The following is a 19,780-nucleotide window of genomic DNA, read 5'->3' on the forward strand; positions in this document are numbered from 1 at the left end:
GGTGGGTTCTGGTGAGGGACTAGGAAGCATGTCAACAAGGGTCTGTGCAAAAGTGATGATTTTAAGTTGAATAAGTGACTGGTATGAAATAAGACACAATAACACACAGGGTAAGGGAACTAGAGTGGTGCCAAAGAAAAGAAAATAACAAACAAAATGGAGCTGGCTAAGAAAGTGAGGGAAAGCTGACTTAACTGCAAAAGAAAACCCGAAACACACGGTCTTCGGCATCTTCAACACCCTAGCTAACCTCCACTGACTACCCAAAACCATACAAGACAAACGGCACTCACCCATACTAAACTAGTGTGAATAATACAAGAATCAACTACATGTACGTGTGTGCAAAATGTACCCAACAACCTGAACTAACTCTATACACAAAAGTTCACACAAATACACAAGTGAACTATGAATACAAACGAGAGTAGACAAGTAACAGGGTAGAAAAGAACACAAAGGTTGATACAATACAAGTTTGGGCAAGGTAATGGCAAAATAAGGATAACACAAACAAACGAAAGTACAAAGAAATGAACAGAAACCAACAAAACAATAAAGCCGAAGCAAAAGCGAAGCGAAGCCGAGCAGGACCAAAGTCAAATGAAAGGCCCCTTCCTCCTGAAAACCTCCATGTTTTATACTGAATAAGATGAGTTGTGATTGGTCGAGAAGCTAATTGAAGATGATGTCATATGGAAACAGTGTGTAATGGTGGGCCAATGGGGGAGGGAGAACAATCAAAGTCAGAAGTGTGGAACACAACAACAAAAACACACACAGACCACACACTGGGATGTAACACATGGGTTGCCCTTTACTATGATGTTTCAACTTCAGGTAAATGAATTCCAAGCTGTCAATAAGCATAGCTTACAATTTGTCACCTGTCAATATCCTCCAAATCCCAAACTAAAGAGAACCAACTAAAAAAAACAGCCAGTCTGCATTTATTTATTTTGTTCCATCATATGCATTCAAGTCCAATGAACCTCTACATGTGATGGAAGAGGTGAAACAACATGTCAGATCAGCATTTCAGGATATGTTTATTGTCATGAATGTTAATATTTTACCCCATACAGGTGTCATTGTCATTTATTTTGTAACAACAGGCTGTTGGATGCATCAGGACAAATATATATATCTTAAAAAAAACTTATAGTGTGTTATGGTCTTCTTTCCACCTCTGTTCCAAGTGAGACACATAAATAATGTCATTTTCCTCTTGGAACTGTTTAGCTGAGCATTTCTTTGTTTTTCAATGGCTTAATTATGGATCTTCAGACAGCAATGCTGTTTTCCCCCAGAGTAAAGCCCTACTGGAGAGATGCCAGATTTTCCTGACTTGATTTAATCTATAAATCATTTATAACTATTTTTTTTTCTTAACCTGCTAAAGAGGAAATAAGAAAACAGAATGTTGTAACTAGATCTTGCAATACAGTTATGACATGGGTGTTTTTCAAAATGGTAGTTCCATAATTAATTTAAAAAAGCTTCTTAAAAGTACAGATGTGGAAAATGTAGAAAATGACAAAAATGTTATTAGCTTAAAGTAACTGAAATAGTTGACTGCGGGCATAAATTACATTTAAATACAAAACTGAATGCATGTAGACAGTTGTTAAAAGTGTTACTCTTACAATGATTCATTGTTTACTCTATTTATTGTCTATTTATGTTTCTCCATTCCTCTTTTGTACTGTAATCTGCAATCTGTAATTTTGACCATTGACATCAGGCAGCAACAACCTTCTGCATCTTAAGTAAGATCTTTTCTTTCGGCAAATGTAAAATTTAGAAAATGCCTTTGTGTTCTACATTTGGTTGTTTTGTCCCAAAATAGTATTTTCTTTTTTTTATCTTAACACAACACTAATCATACTGAAATTCTGAATTTTCTTCATGCAGAAAACATTTCCTCCTTCGAAGCATAAATATTAACATTGATAATCATAATTATCAAGCTCTGTAGGACATGCTTAAAAACTTGACTAAAATCAAGAATTTTTAGCAAAGTGATTATTTTTTAATTGAAGTTTTAGTCAGTAACCCTTCTTAAACAATTTTTATTTCATGTGTTAACTAGAGCCTTTAAACATTCTCATAGGAATTGCACACAGAATAAAATTTAATGAAACATAATCTCCATCAAAGAAGTTTTGAACATTTAGCACCATAGAGGGACTATGGCATGTTGGCTTACAGTACATTGGACATATCAGCTCTCACTAGGCTTAGAAAAACTAGGCTTTTCATAGCTACTGTACCAAGGAAAACCCTTGGATAAGCAAATATATTGATTATCTAATGTCACCTTTGATTAGATTTGGTGTAAATCGATAGTCTTGCAACCAAAACTTTGAGCAGTTATTAATTGTACAATTAAGAATCTGAAAGGGCTACAGAGTTACAGTATACCATCTGAAATAAAGACCAGACATCCTGACAGGCAGAGGATTACTTCATTTGGAAAAGGTCAGGGGGATAAGAGTGTTGGTGAAGGACATGCATTACTACTTATGCTACTCTACTTATGCAGCTCTGAGCTCTCATATGGTGGGTTCTAAGTTTTAATCTTCTATGGGATGTACCCTTAAGCAAACTCCTTCACTTAAATTGCTGCAGTAAAGGCCCTGCTGTACTAATGGATATCTACATTGCCATTGTAAATTAAATTAAAAAAGGTTCCATATTAGGCTAACTAGAAAATGACATTTTCGAGTTCAAGTACAGAATTCTTTTTTGCTTTACAACAGCTCTTAACTACCAAGCTGAGAGCAATTCTTAGCTTGTGCAAAAAAAAAAATAAGTGCAAGTGCCTCAAAACTATGTTTGAAAATGCAATTCATTTAGTAACAGAGGGGGGTAGAGTTGGTAGGGAGGTTGAGTTGGGCAGGTCGTAGAGGGTTGACTTCATTTTCTAATTCTAGAGGAGCTAGGGTAGCATTTAAAAGCCGTTGAATGGCACAGTGCTGTTTGATGACTGAAATTAGAGTGTCAAGCCCACACCAGATCAGCTGCCAAAGAGATGAATCCATTGGACACATGGGCAAAGCCTACACATATGGAAATGGATACCTCTTGAACAGCAGAACAAGCAAAAGAAAAAAAAATTCTAATGATTGCTACAGTACAATAGAGAACGTGAAGAATGGGTAAATTCTGCAATTCTACACCAGAAAACAATTTTAGTCTTGTTTTATCTCAAGAAGTATTTTATATGCTCGATATGCACAAACTGCAATGGTTTCATTCTGTATTTATTTCCTTTTCATATGCACACTTGGATTTACCAGTTGCTGTGACAGTCCGTATAATGTCAGAGATTTAAGAGAATTGGAAACTGGCACGCTTGTAGGAGACACGTGGAAAGGTCTGTCTCTTTTTCTCAAATGTGCCACTTTGTGTCAATGTGCCATATCTTATGTTCACTGGTAAAACACTATTAGGAGTGATGGAAAAGCACAGAAGGTCCTAACTCATTCCTCCACCCACACCAAAATAATATTCTTTGGGAAGAATCTGCACCAGCACTAATTATCTTCTTAGAGAGATTGTCCAAGGGAAAAAGACAGCAAATAATATTTATGTCTTCATAGTGCTTGCTATTTCCCACATTTTCTAAGTATTTCCCCCATTTATTACCGACAAACGGGCCATCTCATTACTTTTACATTCAGCAAGAAACACAGTGTTTGAAAGTAATGCCTTTAGCCCTCCCGCAGGCTTAAGAATTTCAGAGCAGGTATGTGCGTGTTATTGCCTTATGGCAAGCAACTGCTGTCTTGCATCAGTTAGTCAGGATTCTCTTATTTCCAGCATGCTCAAGACAGCAGTTGACTATGACTCACACGTACATTTATGTTAGTAAGTGTTCTTTTTCTCATAACTAGGACTGGATTTGCTAATGGCATTAAATTATTTTCACTGTGTCTCAGGATGCTCATAAAAATGAAAGGAATCATAAGCAGGGTTCTAATATTTTGCTAAAATCAGAAGACTTATTTCATGAATGATTTTGGGCATTTAACACCACTGTGTTCTCTTCTAGCAAAGACTAAAGAGCCTATGGTATGCTCATTAAACTAATGAATGGCATTTCATAATTTTAGAAACACGATTTATTTTAGCTTGGACCATGATTATAATGCATATTATTTGTAAATTGGTTAATACTGAATATGTGCAGTTATAGCTATAAGGGAAATATCAAGAAAATTGTTTCACTGAATCCCCTAACTTTTTTCATAGCTTTTTGGTATCACTTTTTTTGGTGGTCCCACCACATTAGACCATAAACCTCCAAATCACTAATACCTACATAAAAAACATTCTATGCTTAAGAATATTTTCCTACACATCAAATTCTTTTGCCATAAGGGAAGTTCAGAATTATTTTACATGGAGGCATTCCAGAACTAGAACTTATACTAAAGGATATGTGGAAGCTAAGCTAATATTGCAACTATCACAGCTGTTTTGATCAAAGAAACTCAAAATTCAGACCACCGTTCATTGCTTTAAGAGTAACCATCAACTTATACTGAAATGTTCTTTCTCAGCTAACATGAATCCAACCGGTTTACCCAGAGAAGAAAAACTTTAATTGTTTATAGTGTGCTTATAGTGTTCAGCCTACTCATCAACAGACCCTATTGGGAACAGCTTGGTAGAGTTCAAGCTCTGACCCTTTCTTAGTGAGGGTAGCTGGTGCATGTATTGACTGAGTACTGCACTAATGTGCCTTAGTACAGCATACACTCAGATTAACAACAACAAACAAAATTGTGATGTCATGTTTTGTAGATGCAGACAGAATCCTCCCAAAGGTCTACAAAGATTTCTTTGGCTTCCTCTGTAATCAGTGTGCTTCTGGGTTCACAAACAAAGAAATATAGAGAACTCACTTCTCACTTCAGATTCCAGATTCCCTGATTTAATTTATTTTAAAAACAAATTCGTTTTTGTAGGTTTGCAGCCATGTGCTTATAAAATGGTGAAATGAACTGGGGCACATAAGCTTTATTGTTACGGTGCCTACACATAAATAAGCAATTTTTGACTCTCTGTACACCAGCTTAAAAAATAATTGAAAACCATTATTCTTCGCTGTGTTGTGATAGGTTGTGGAATATTACAAATCAATATTCCATGTTAATTCACATTAATTCACAAGAATTAGTGACACTGCTGTAGTAATGTATCTTTTACCAATGTGTTCATTGGGGCCCTTTAAAGTATAAGCATCCTTCAGCAATGATTTACCTTTGCATTTGTCCAACATTGAGTACAGACTGAAATACTGCTGAAAGTAATGCTGTTCAAAGAATGAGTTTATTACTCAATTCAGACATCAGCTGCACTTTTTGTACAATAATAAATGCTTCTGTCTCTTATTTGTAAGTCCTGTCTGTCAAGAAAGCACACCTCATGAAACCTAGACCTGGACATCTGGCTGACAGCTTTCTATTGGTAGTTATGGCATCACCGTCACTGCAGACTGCACTCATGCAGAAAGACATGGAAATAAGTTCATATTCAATCTTTTGCAGCCATACAAGAAAAAATCACCCTTACGGTCAAACGGTTTGCAATGTATTGAAAACATTAAATAGTATGCCCATACATTATAAGCATAAATATTGAAAAGACTGTACAGTATGATCCAACATAATTGTAACCTTATTTTATGCACAGAAAGACAATTTTGTTGTTTTCAATATTTTTATTACAAGTACCTGCATGAAAATTCTAATAGAATTAATTTTTACTGCCTTCAAAAGTGCTGTGCTGGAGGGGCTACATTATTGGTGCCTGATATTCTCTCTCATCCAAGTATTTTAGCTCATGTTCAATCATCCAAAAGCTAATAGAAGCACCCCACTACTGAGCAATAAACAAACACATGCTGGCAAATAGTACATAATAAAATGGAGTGGTATAGGTAGGACAATACATATTTAGTTCATTTACAGCACTTTCCCAAGGGCCTGTGACTCCTGCTCAATCCACACAAACACTATCTGTAAGCAGCTGAACCCTGGTTGGGAATTTGTAAAGTACACTGAAAAATAGCCTTGGAATCGAGCATCAGAGAATTCCATTTCTTGTCTAACGTCTTCTTGTGAGAGAGCGTTTGGTTTAGACTCAGTAAACAGCAGACTCCATCACTCACAATGAGGTATTTGTGAAGTTAGGATTACCTCAAATGAGGAGCTCCAGGAATAATTGCAAACTAAAATAAGGACAGGCAAATTTGGGGTGGTGCAGTAAAATCATCATGGAAAAAAAAAAATTCCTGGCTGTTTTTGGTCCAGCTAGGGCATGCTTTTTTTTGTGTTTATTTTTCAGCTGCCTGCATCCCCTTCAAATATTAATTAATAAATATGAAGTAATCACTGGATCTCACTGAAAAGAATTTATTACCTGCAGGATTTAGGAGGATTTGTCTAAATATCATAAGGTTTTAATCACAGCATCTGTAATTACTGTATACTCCATATGTATTGTAAAGATATTGTAATGCATCTATTGTAATAGATAATGTAGATGATGTCTCCATTGTAATACATATGGTCATATATATTTTAATATGAAAACATAACAAACAAAATCACACTAACAGCTTTACACAGAAACTAGTAATTAAATATGAATTCAACAGGTTCAAAGATGACAAATCAACATTAACTGTATAACTTGTTTGAAGTATAAATGGAACAAAACAATTAACATTTCAGTCAAGATATTAAGCAATGAACCATCATGCTTGGTATTAAACAGCTTTATGTTGTTTTTAATTTACAAACTTAATCTACGCTTAAGTTTAAAAAGTAGTAATATGGCCAAAAGTAAACCAGGTACAATTTGGTTCATTAAGATCATTCAGTAAACAGTAAGTAATTTTGGGCACATTAACTCAGGGTATGTTTTTTTTTTAATTACCCCACAATGGAATTTTATTTTCTTATTTGTAAGTCAGTGTACAGGCCCATATTTTTTTAAATGAAAGAATTAAAAAAATTAATGCAATTGCATTGATCATAACATGTTGTTGTATTAGCTCTGTGGAACAGTTTAATCTATAAATATCTGCCTCACAGCTAAGCAACCAAAAAATGCAGTATGTCAGCAACTGATCTTGCAGCTGAACTGAATTTTCCTATATATCCTCAGCACTTACCAACAGGGTTTTCCCCAAGAATTAAGTGATGTGCACTGCATATAACATAACATGCATATAACATACTCTCTACTCTGTCATTGCAGTATACATATTTACATAAACCTGATACAGTACATGAGGGTTCTACAAAATGCTATTAAATACTGCAAGAAACTACATATCATACTATACACTTCTATAGATTTCTGTTCTCAGTAAATTTAGAATACTGATTTCACTGCAATGTTAAACCATCATATTTTACTTTTTTCATTTCTGTGTATCAAGAAGATAATGAAAAAAATAAGGCATATAAATAATCAACAAAAGTGACTGCGCTTTAAGCTAAAAATATCTATACTTTAACAATAAACTAAGTTAATTAAAACTATTTTTTGAAATTCTGCATTGCTATGATTATTATTGGAAATAAAAGTGGTATGGTACTGCAATATGTAGATGATTGCATTATTTTTATTTGAAATGTCCCAATTATTGTGGAATCTCTGCTCTAATCCACTTTACCACTTAATGTTGCAATTTAAATGTTCTAGGAGAAGCAAAGCCTTCAAGTATGAAGCATGAATATTACCACGAGGGGTTGTAAAGTGGAGTCTATTAGAATATATCATCAATGTATCAAGGGACCATTTTGCACGTTGGTCTAAATACATCATTTAATTACAATAGAGACATTACTTCATGTTTCTAGTGATGTAAGTATTATTACAATTCAGGAAATTCTTAGACTATTGTGGGCCATTACTTTGGGGCATAAGCTATTTCACAAGATTTAGTACTGGAGAATTGCAAGGATATTTCAGCATTAATGGATTCCATGGAAACAGGCTTACCGGTACATCTAAGATCCCAAAGCAAGGACTTGTTGACTTATTATCTTCACGGAACATTCTTTAAATCTTATTAAATTCAAAAGGTTAAAGAATTGTAAATCTTTATTTTGGAAGCACCCACATGGAGCTGTAACAATAATAATACAACTCTCACACGACATTGTTATTTTTACCTAATCCAGATCTCTAAATTTTTTATTACAATAGCCCTTGGAGTTGTACTACATTGTTTACAGATAATCCCTGGATACATCAGCTCACATACAAGATAAGGCTGGTATATACATGAAGTGCAGGCTGTGGTTGCACAGGAAAACACAAAAACACAGTGGATTATGGTAGTGCTGCAAGTTGCTCGCGTTGAACTAATAATGACAGCAACATTAAAGAACAAACTGTCAGAATTCAATAGCTGGTGGTCAGTCTTTCTCCTTCACCGCTCCAGAAATCCACTTATCATAATTATCTGCTTCCAATGGCATTTTCTGTGCTTAACCTTTTATTTCTTGCCTGTGCCAGGATTTGTATTTGTAGGTAATTAAAAAAGAATAAAAAAACTCATCTCTTTGTATTGTAAGAGAACTTGAAATATCTCATGTATGAATGTCAGTAGCAATATTTCCAGGAGCAGGTATAGAGTGAATTTCACGAATTCTTTTGGCTTAGGTTTTCTCTGTAAAATGTAAAATTATTTTTAAAAAGTAAACTAGATAAATGTATCTATAATAATCTTACTTTTAAGATATCAGTGTTCTTTTTTAAATAGTTTGTTAAGAATGTTAACAATTATCTTACTGTTTTCTTTAAAATTATTTTTTTTGGCATATTACATCCATCCATTTGAAAATGACATTAATCCCTGCATAGTATATTGACAAATAGAAGTTTATTCTACAAGCATGGAGCTTTAGATGGGACTAAACACTGGTCAAAATGGGTCCCTATACACAGTTCAGAGACACTACTTAACCTAGAATGTTTTTGTAAGAAAATCAGATCACTAGGAGAAAACATATGTAGACGCAAAGAGAACATGCAGACTCTATACAGACTTAAATAGAACACGAGCTATTTACAAGCTATGGTTTGTAGTGGTACAAACCATTATGCCAGCTTGCCACCTCTGTGCGTAGATAGTGTCATAAAATACAGCCAGAAAAGTCTAAAAGCAAACATTGTTCTTGTAGGTTAGGCTCTTTGTATGAATATTGTGCTTAGATGGGATGGATAGGTTAGTGAATGACAAAGAGTACTGAACTTGAAAAGAGTTATAAAAATGAATGAATTGTATAACCTTAGCATCAACTGTTCAAATGAGGATAAGTTCCACTTAACTATCAAAAGGGATACAGTTGAAAAATATTTTAATATCTATAAAAAAACAACTTTGACAAGTCCCACTAAACAATGACCATTGCAGTACTGAATGGAATTAAATTGTTAGCTGTATTGACCTTCTAAATGATTCTATTGAGCTTAAAATAAGTATAGCTGTCTCAGTAGTTACAAACCAATTACAATGCATTCCACAAGGTGTGTCTGTAACATAAATTGCCTCATAATTAAGGCACTGTGAAATTCATGGGTGAATTTGAACAACTAGCCAACCTTGCTTTCAAATGTCAATCAAGCCACTCCAATGAAACTGATCTAAAGAATAATTAAGTAATCAACCCATCAGCTACTCACTAATTATAAAAATAACCCCTGGAAATGAGGGAAAGTATTGTCCATTCTGCAGTTGATGGGTTTAAAGGTAAAGCTTAACTGCATCAGAGCAATATTTAATCTCATAACAGCACAAAACAAAATGAAGTACTATTATATCATATTGTATTTGTCTGCAGTGACATTTTCCTGAAATAAAATGCAAATAATACAAAGCTGTATGAATTCTTCAGAGGTACAGTTCATTGAGTGAGCATCTGTGCTGTAAAAATCTTGTGCCATTGCTAGGAATGCATTTATTAATTCAGCAACCGTATAACTTTCTAATGAACTTTAACATTATGGCTCTGTCAGGTTTGCAACTCCCTTAGAGTGCATAGCATTACAATCAGGCAGAAGTGAGATTTTAACTATACATTCTTCATCAAACAGCAAGGGCTAATAAGTGGGGGGTGAAGAATTTACTTGGAAATCTAAAACATGTAGCTGATTTGAATTACCATACACATACTTCATGCAATTATTAAAATACGGCTCAAAATCGCTTCTTTTAATCTCCTATAATTTACTGAAGGTATAAAAGCCTATTATATAGGTGTTGCTTGTTTCTTTTGCAAAATAGAAGATATTTTCACATTCAAACGGACACAATCAAGCCTCCTTTCTTTCCTCATGCGTCATTGTTCATTTGCTTTTTCTAAGAAGCATATTTTTGTCATATGAGATGTTAGCACATTGCAGTTCATCTACTGTATATAAATGTATTGGCTGTAAAATAACATTCATTGTTTCTCATTAGTAGAGGATGTTTGCACTTATGAAATTTGCAGGGCCTTAGTCATTAGTCATAATGCTTGCAAAAAGCTTTCATTATAAGGAGAACATTTGCTGGCAGTTTGTCCATAGCACAGTTTTAATAGTTTTCTATTCTATCAAAGTACAGCCACTACCATTGAGCTCAGTTCCCATCTCTCAGCAGATTCTACAGGTGCATAAATAAATTTTGAATAAATTCAACGGTATCAGAACTGAATATTCTGTTTTATACAGCAAAATATTTCATAACTAAATCAAATAGATAATAAGCCATCATAAATAACTAACATGTTTCGGTCACATAGCCATAATTACCACAGGTTCCCCTTCAGAGCTTTTTACAGGTTAGTGTAAAATGAATTTCTTGATGATAATGTTTGCTCAAATAAATTAATGTGGATATCCGATTCTCAATGTACACGTACACATTTCATTGGTATTCAGTCATTGGTCAAAATGTGCACAAAATATTCCCAGACAACTTTTATTCTCCAAGGCCTTTAAATGAAAAGTGGAAGCTTTATTACAAATGAATGACTGTATCTCAATAAGTAAAAATACTTTCTTTCAGAGGAAAAATGCTTTCTAAGTCAAGGCCATTTTATTTTTCTCTCTCCATTTAAAACTTAGAAAATCAAGTACCCTCTTGGTTTTACTTCACACATCTGAGTACAAATCCTATTTGCTGGAGACGGAGGGATGATATTGTTTCAATTGGCTGAAATGAATAAATGTTCCTTTTATTGGTCTGAACAGGTTTGTATTGATATTGAATAAACACCACTTTGGCAAATTGGTTTCAGTATTTAAAGAAAAGGACCAATTGCTATCAAATCCCTTTGGGTAACTGGTCACTATTTCATTCGTTCTTAAATTGGTCAATTTGATTCTCTACCATTGTAAAAGAGACACAAATAGAACTATATTATTTATTCCTGTAAGGTGTTTTAGGCTAGATGAAAAGTGACTATTAACCTGAAGGGGAGACTAGATAAGGGACACTTTTTTTGCTAAAAAAATAAAATGTTTTAAAAAACAGAAAATGCTAGGAATCATAAACCCAAATATTTCTTTTTTGTTTATTCATGCCGTTGATTATATACATTTTCTATATTAAATATTAATTACATGTTAATTATTATTGATGTTGTCATCGTTGTTATCATTGAATAGAAACCTTTTGGTGCATTTTTTTCTTCATAAAGCATATAATAAATACTTTATAAAATATTATTGAAATAAGCATGATAACGAGTGAGGTAGAACAAATGTTTATCACCCAAAAATGAAATATATCTTTAAACATCTTTATTGATATGACAAGATTCAAAGGGTATATAATTCTCAGACATTTGAATGCAAAACAATTCAGTCTGTCCAATGAACCATATCTGTAGTCTTGTCAATTCTAAATTCATTTTTTTCTTGTTTTCTTTTTGCCATGCTGCTGTATACCTGAATAAATATAAATAAAAAATGAGTTCATGGCAAATCTATAAAACATTCTTCTATATAACTTGATACTTTGTAAGAGATGCAAAAATTAAAAATGAAACTGACAAAAACCAAGACAAACTGTATCATAAATGACTCAAATTATTATTACTATGAAATTCTGAAATGCAGAGCACACATTTCTTTATGCTAAATTTTTTTTTGACATTTTACACAGGAATATATTTGGAAGACAAACACAGGTAGAAAGAAAGAGTATTTGAATGACAGGAAGCACAACCTCACAAGCAGCAGAGATGCAGGTAGGTTATACATCATCTCTGTCTCCTCTGAATGTTTTTTCCCTGTCATATATTTTATCCCCTAAGAAAAGTTAATTCTGGTGCGATGTGAATTTGAATGTGCTGTTTTGAGGTTAATAAAATATTTGATGCCTATACTGTATATATATCATACATTTCTACATGTATTTAATGTACATGGAAATCTCAATTGAATGCATACAGTATATCCAGTTGTAGATACATGTGTACGAGCATAGTGAGACACATTTATTTGTAATTACGTCTAAAATACACCTATATCTGGACAAAAACATATTGATGTTATTTCAGTAATTTCTGGTGTTACATATGTAAGTCTCTTGATATGGTACTCATGATGGTTGACTAAATTAGAGGCCCTCAGTACCATTACACATTTAGATTTAACAGAAAGCTTGGTGAAGTGGCATGGTGGTGCAGTGCTTAACTTTGCTACCAGGGTGCTGGTGCCCTGAATCTAATTCCTGGGATGTTAACTGCATGGAATTTATATGTTCACCCTGTGTTCAAATGGGTTTCCTCCGGGTGCTCCAGTTTCCTCCCACAGTCCGAAGACATTCCTGTAAGTTAATTGGTTCGTGTAAAATTGAACCTGGTTTGAATTTGAGCGTGTGTGTTTGTGTCTGTGTCAGCCCTGTAATCGAATGGCATTCCACGCAGGGTATATAATGCCTTGTGCCAGTTGCAGTTATAGGCTCTGGCTCCCCTGTAACACTATACAGGATAAAGTGGTTAGAAAATGGCTGGATAGATAAAGCTTGGTTTGGTGTATTACTGATAATATCAATGCTGGTGGCAGTAGTAGCATAGGCCTTAGTAGATATAGTAGCAGCTGTTGTAGTCATAAGGACAAAAAATCTAGATTGTCATCATCAAATATATTTTAAAATATGAATGCAGATACGTAATGTAGAGCATGTGGTTGCTCTCAGTCTGTGACTATACAATGGCTATTTTTAAATATATGATTATGAACAAAGGACGTGTAGGAATAATTGCAAATTGCTCTGCCTGATTGATTGATGTCACTTAAGTATTAGCTGTCAGAACATGTGTTTAGTCACTGCTTGTACTCAAACAATGGAAAGCTATTCCAACTTGCTAATCTGATATTAGCAGCCCATTTTACAATTAATGAAACATTATTCAGTTCTATCTAATCAACCTGATCTTCACGTTTTTCGAAATTCTTTACATTTCAGGGGGGACTATGTTTTATCTAAGCAAATATCATAAAAGATTTCTTGTTTCAGCGTAGACATTTAGTGAGCATCAGTCCACACCAAATGTCCACTCAACAACAGGGCACAGTTTCACCTGCTGCTGACCCACAACTAAGAAGCAAGGAATTCAGAACAAGAGCTAAGATAAGCTTTAAGGGATATGAAAAGAACACTCTTGTCACAATTACTGGCACCATGCACAACTAAAGTCAGAGTAATTGTCCTTTGGCATATGCTCACATTTATTTTGAAATTGTAATATTCATAGACGGTTTTCTTTCTTTGGTGCTAGAAAAAAGACAGCCATTGTGGATGCTCTTGACAGAAGAAAATAAAAAAAGAAAGGGACTGTATTTCGTAATATTGAAAAAATAACCAAGAAAAATCACTGCCAGTGCATTAATGTATCTATTTTCTAATTATTTTAAAAAGTATCTTGAGAAACAATTCGTGGACATTTGTATGGTCAGATCCTGATGAGACTCAAATCAACTTCCAGCAATATGTTACAGAGGCAGTTTTATTTCTTTAACTCCTCACACTCTTGTTCATCTTTCAGCTTTCTTGATAACTTGTTAAAACCTACAGTGGAACTATTGCTTTTCATAGTTTTCCATCCACAAGTGTTTTGAAACTGCCAATATTCCCTAACCTAAACAGATGGAGCAAGTCTGGTACAGAAGCTATGCAAATCATCGGATACACTAGTGGGACTTACTTCCGATTCATTTGCCAAGAGGCAGTCTTACTTGATTATTAATTGAAACTTGAAATGTGACAAACCTAGTCATGGGAAATTTGTATCTTTATTACCATTCTTTTATTACTTGTCATCCTTTTAATGATGTACAGTGCATATGAAATGGACTCATGACTGCCTTGGTCAGTTTTGGGCAACTTGTAAAAAACAAAGATCCACAGAAACATGATTTTAATAAGAAATATTTTGTATTTATTTTCTGAAATAAGTATCTACAATCTAAGCTATGGGTACTCACAGCATTCTTATAAATACACAGAAATAAAAAAGACAGCACATAAATCTAGAATTCATAATATTTTCTATTAGTCTGCCTGCGATGAGCTGTACAATGACAGCAAGCGAAAAAATACAAACAACACAAATTTGTAAATAGATTTCATATTTCCAGTCTTTTTGGTTTTACAATAAGAAATAAGTTTCATTTTCTTCTATTCCACAATATTTGAGTTTGATGATTGTTTTCCCACATTTCTTAAGATCAATGTATAAAACAAATCAACAGACCATTTCTCATGTCAACAGTCAATAGTCAAACTCAGTTTTAATAGTGACATATGATTGGTCAATAGTCTCATGGAAGCAGGCAATAATCTCATATAAGTGGGCTACAGTCTCACATTAGTAGTCATTTGTCACACGTAGCCTGATGTTACAAGTTCAAACTGAAATTCGAAATGGCTGATTGCTCCTCAACAGGCAGCTCCTCTCATCTCTAAGGAGGATTTTTTTTTATCTTCAGCAGGGGTATTCAAGTAGAAATTGCTTTTAAGCCAAAATCTCCTGGTCATTTGTGCAACTACTCCAATTTCAGAAAGGTCTTTGTTATTTTTTCAACTTCTATTATTTCTTCAGCTCCAAAACAAGCATAGTATATGGATGGAGAAAGAACAAAATTTAAAATAATAACAAAAAATAAACCTTCATTATTGGGACGTCAGCAACTGAGAAACACAATATATGTTGTTCATATGTTTACATTCTGTAAAGTCTGCTTGAGGTAACATAAAAGCCTGCCTGTAAATAATACACTGGCAGAAGGCAGACTGGTAAATGATCAACTGCAAAATAGCCCACAATTTAACAGGGAACAAACCCCATATTCCCTATAGACAAATGGGTTAGAGCTACTTTATTAAAAGAGGTGCTTAAATGACAATATATTAGATTATTTTGTGGGGGGCATTTCACCTTGTGCTCCTTACTCTGGTAAACTATCATACTCTCAGTGTGTTTGCATACTTCCAATTCATTTGCCAAGTGTTAGTCTTGAGGTAAATGTAAAATCCTAATTACCTAGTAAAATATGCATCGTTACTATAATTCTTCTGTTACTTGTCACTTTTATCTGTCGCATGTGTGAAACACACAAATGAGTGGCTTGATATGTTTTTGGCAACCAACATATGTGTGTGACCTGTTTTCTTTAAAAAAAGCAAACACAAGTATCTGTGCTGATTATAGAATTTGCTGGAATAAAAGCATAAATGTGAGACGCGTTTTTTTGGTGGACAGATCACCAAAAATCTATCAGATCACAGATGATGGGTAGATATGAGGGGGTGTTCCAAAAGCTTTTCAACTAGACCACTAGACACATGAAGACTAGCAATTCTCAACTTTTTTTTCCCAATGTAAGAATCATCCCAGTCTCCATACTTAGCCAATTTCTCTATCATCACTGGTGGACTTCAAAGAATCATCATCTTGAAACCATATCTCACTCAACATAGACTTCAGATGTCAAAACAAATGTTTATCACTGTAACCTGTACTGTTAAGTCAGGACTGTAGGATGAATTATTCAACTGCGCAAACCCACACTAGTGAACATGGCCTACACAACTGTGGCCTTGTGAACTGCTACATTATCTTGCATCAGCAGAGCAAGACATCCACCATCATGTTCTTCTGATGGTTTTATTCTAGACTAGCACAGCATGTAATTAATTAACAGAAACAGTCACAGTAAGTCTTCTGAATGTTAAAGGATGCTACCTACAATCTTGCAAGCTGAGACAATGAGACTTTGAGGGTGAAAATGCCTGGTGTTTCCCCTGCATTGGCCCCTGTGGTGAGCACATGTTTCATCACCAGTAACCAGACAAGGACAATCCCCACTGCATCGATGTTGAAAAGCACCAGCAAACTAACTTTTTATTGGATTCTATTCCCAAATTGCAAATTTGGGAACTGTGATTTAAGACCCTGGCAGAAACTTGTGACATACTAGGATGTTCCTGAATAATAGTTTCAATGCTTTCAACAGAAAGGCCAAACTTGACAAATTCCTTATGCAAGAAATTGTATATGCAGAATAAGGTGATCTTAAGCAAGAATTTCAACCATGATTTGGCTATCAGATGCTGTTCATTGTTTCCACAGTAGAGATTCCTCAGCATTGCTCACATCACCAGCATCGGCTCATTCGTGATCAATTTTCTGTTGTGTTTAAGGTCATTCAGACATTACATTAGAGTATAATAATGAAGGGCAGCGTCACCTAACAGAGCAACTATGCATCCATGGATTTCCTTTGTGGTGAATCCCACCCTGCACAAGAATTGATGATCAAACATCACTCAAGTTTTGAAAAGTCTTTCACTCCACAACCCTGAACAGAACATAACATCATTCATCAAGGAATGGCAATATAAACATGAAATAGACAAGATTTATAAGCTTATATGCTGTTTTCAATAATGCATATGGACTCTTCATTGACATCCAAGAAATAAGTCCTGAAGGATGTCATTAATGCTACAGTGTATAGTTTCTTTTGGCCTTTTTCATACTAATCATTGCATTTATTTTAAGTATTAGGGCAGCACACCATCTATTTACAGTAAATGTACATGTATTTATGAGGCTTGTCCAGGTTACTTTAATCTGAATGATTGAACAACAGTTTATTGAGGTGGTCTGGACAGCTAAAACTTGTCTTTTTTCTTCTGGTTATTTCCAGCTTTTTATGATATGCATGAAAATAATGCCTGAGGGGAAATACCACAGAGAGAATAAGAGTGAACTGGAACTATGGAGACTGAATGAGAATGTTTAGTGCATGCATTCTGCTGAAAATGCAGTAAAATATAAAATTAATCTTACAGTATATGTGCGTTTTTTAAATAAATATACTAAACATAAATATTTGCATAAGCAACTTTGAACTAGATTTCACCATTATGGTATATCCTGGTTAAATACATTACTGTGATAAAAGTGATATTTTACAATGCTTTAAAATTATTTGTTGTCATCATATGGGTCCTTTAAATTATACTGTAGGTTTTATTTTTTCCTTCCTTTTTAGATTGTATGTTTTTTTACTTTTGCTTTCTAGGCTATTTTCAGTAAAAAAATAAATTGAACTGACAATCTACATGCCTTTTATGTAAATTGCTGATGTGCCTTTTGAATTTTTTGTAAAAACTATTTAAATTCTGTATGCTACATTGAATTTGAATTCAGAATGTTTATTTTTACGATTTAATTCAGTGTTTTCCTCCTTTACCATCTATTATCAGTTAGATTATTTAGTGCCATAATGTGTTTGTTTTACAGGATCTCTGTTTATGTTATGTGCTCTTCACTGGCTACATGAGTATTATACATGCTTTCGGGAAATGATAAAGAAAAAAATTATGCATTATAAACTGAGTGTTGAAATAAATTAATTCAGCAACTGAGAACAACAGTAATGGTGATCTACATAGTATCCTTCATTTTCCTCTGATTCTCTCTCTCCCCAACATGTTAAGTCACCTGTTTAAACCTGATACGAATACTACAGTTGTAAGCCTGTTAATCCAAAATTTGGCCTGAGTCAACAATCCACTCATATTCGTTGACTTATCGGCAGCTTTTCTGATTGTGGGTAAATTGGAGAGACAGGTTGTTCAGGTGTGTTTAGTCGGACATTCAGATCACTCAAAGCAAAAAGCTATATGAGTGTTTAAGATGAAGGTCCTTTTTTTTCTTTACGGACAGAACAGTGAACTTTGCGTCCACAAAATGACACATGGATGGCATGGTGACAGTGGTTAGCATTACTTTCTTGCAGTGTTGGGGTCCTCAGTTCAATTCCTGGGGTGCTATCTGCATGGAGATTGTAAATTCTTGTGTTCGCATGGGTTTTTTCTGGGTGCTTCAGTTTCCAGTCAAAAAACATACTGGTATAGGTTAACTGGCTTGTGGCAAAATTGGCCCCAGTGTGAGTGAGTGTGTGTGTTTCTGTCTTCTGACAATGGTGTATCCTGTCTCGTTATTTGCTGGGATAGTTTGCCTCCCCCACAACACTGTATTGGATAAAGCAATTAGAAAATGGGTGGATGAAAATCACATCCAGAATTGTAATGAACGAAGAAAAATCCCCAAATAAAAAAAAACAAATAGAGAATGGTTTTAACAGTTAAACAGAGAAGGCCTCTGTAAGAACTAATCAGAAAATTCAAAACTCACGCAGACAACTGTAGAATGTCCAGAACAGCAAAAGCCCTTGTCATTCATAAATTGATACGTTAATGTACTACAAGCTATTGGCTATTCTGGAACTTGTCTTTGATTCATTGCTATTCAGAGGAGCTGTTTTTGTCCTCCAACTTTCTGACTAAGCAAGCTAAACATTATAAAACAGATCTAATTAACTTAATGATTGCTGTGATTGCTACTGCTTTCCTTCCCAAAAAAGAAGTTGTTGATTTAGTTTGTAGTAACAACATTAAATATTTTTTACTCAGTGTCTCTGCTGATCACTGCAAATCTAATAAAAATGAACAATGCTTCAGACAAATGATGTTTCTAAACTTTGTTAGTTTTGTGATGCAGGTTGGAGAGATTGGGTAAAGTTGTGTTTTGCAGTTTGGAGATTTCTTCTAAGTTCCTGGTGACTTGAAAGAAATATGTTTATTTTAAAACAAACAAATATTCTTCTGTAGTGAGGTGTTGTTCCCATTGAATAGACCCTTCTGTGAATACCATATACATTTTTATGAATGGAAGTGCTTGGCTATATCCCAATATATATCATTGAGGAACTGAGGGTAGGCTCATATTCAGTGCTCACCTGTTGAGTCTGACAGAGCAGTTTTTGAGAAGAGTATAGATATTATCTCTACCCTTTGTATAACATTCATCTGGTATACCTGAACATCACTCATGAACAGAATGTTTATTTTATGCAACGATTCTTAGCATAACTGAAACTACAGATGTTGAGCACTTACATATACATGCAAATTTATTAAGAGTTTGTAAAATTCGGCAGCAACTGCAGAATCACAGCTGATGTCAAGAAAGGAATGAAAAGGGAATATTCTAAATAAATCAATAAAAAAGATTCAGGCTAAAAACTGTTAAATGTTTTTGAAAGGAAATCAATACTGTTTCTTCCACAAGTATTTTAAGTATCTATAATTATTATTATAGGTTTTCAAGATGTGCATTCCACCTTACAGCAAGAAAAAGCCCTATGTGTACAGTGTCCTGTGTTTTCCGTTGAACTGCATACT

This window comes from Atractosteus spatula, chromosome 13 (genome assembly GCF_055471065.1).
Source record: "Atractosteus spatula isolate fAtrSpa1 chromosome 13, fAtrSpa1.hap1, whole genome shotgun sequence".
NCBI lineage: Eukaryota > Metazoa > Chordata > Actinopteri > Semionotiformes > Lepisosteidae > Atractosteus > Atractosteus spatula.